A 465-nucleotide genomic window follows, 5' to 3' on the forward strand; every position below is an offset into this window, starting at 1 on the left:
CCCGCTGTTTTAAATGCTTGGATTTTAGCATATATTAGGTACTTATCTGCTTTGAATACACATGTTCGTATACATATTGCACTAGCAAAATAGCGTTGGCACATACATACACATTATCACACACACATACACACACACACACACACACACACACACACACACATACATATACACATGTATATATTGAAACACACACAAATAAATAAGGTTATGTATACATACACTCAAATAATTAAGGTTACTGAAATTCCAGCTCGCTAGAAATAGGAGTCAACACCCCAAAGCCACAAATCTCTCACTATAAGAAACCTCGCACGGTTAATAGAGCAAATAAAACAAAAATAGGACTTACCTTTGCAAAAACTAGATACAAAGTAAAAAGATAGATATCTTGGTATCAATTGATTTCATCTTTTAGGATCATCAGCCAAGCTTACTGTATACAACTAGTTTTCAAAATATATT

This window comes from Octopus bimaculoides, chromosome 5, assembly GCF_001194135.2.
Source record: "Octopus bimaculoides isolate UCB-OBI-ISO-001 chromosome 5, ASM119413v2, whole genome shotgun sequence".
NCBI classification, from domain to species: domain Eukaryota; kingdom Metazoa; phylum Mollusca; class Cephalopoda; order Octopoda; family Octopodidae; genus Octopus; species Octopus bimaculoides.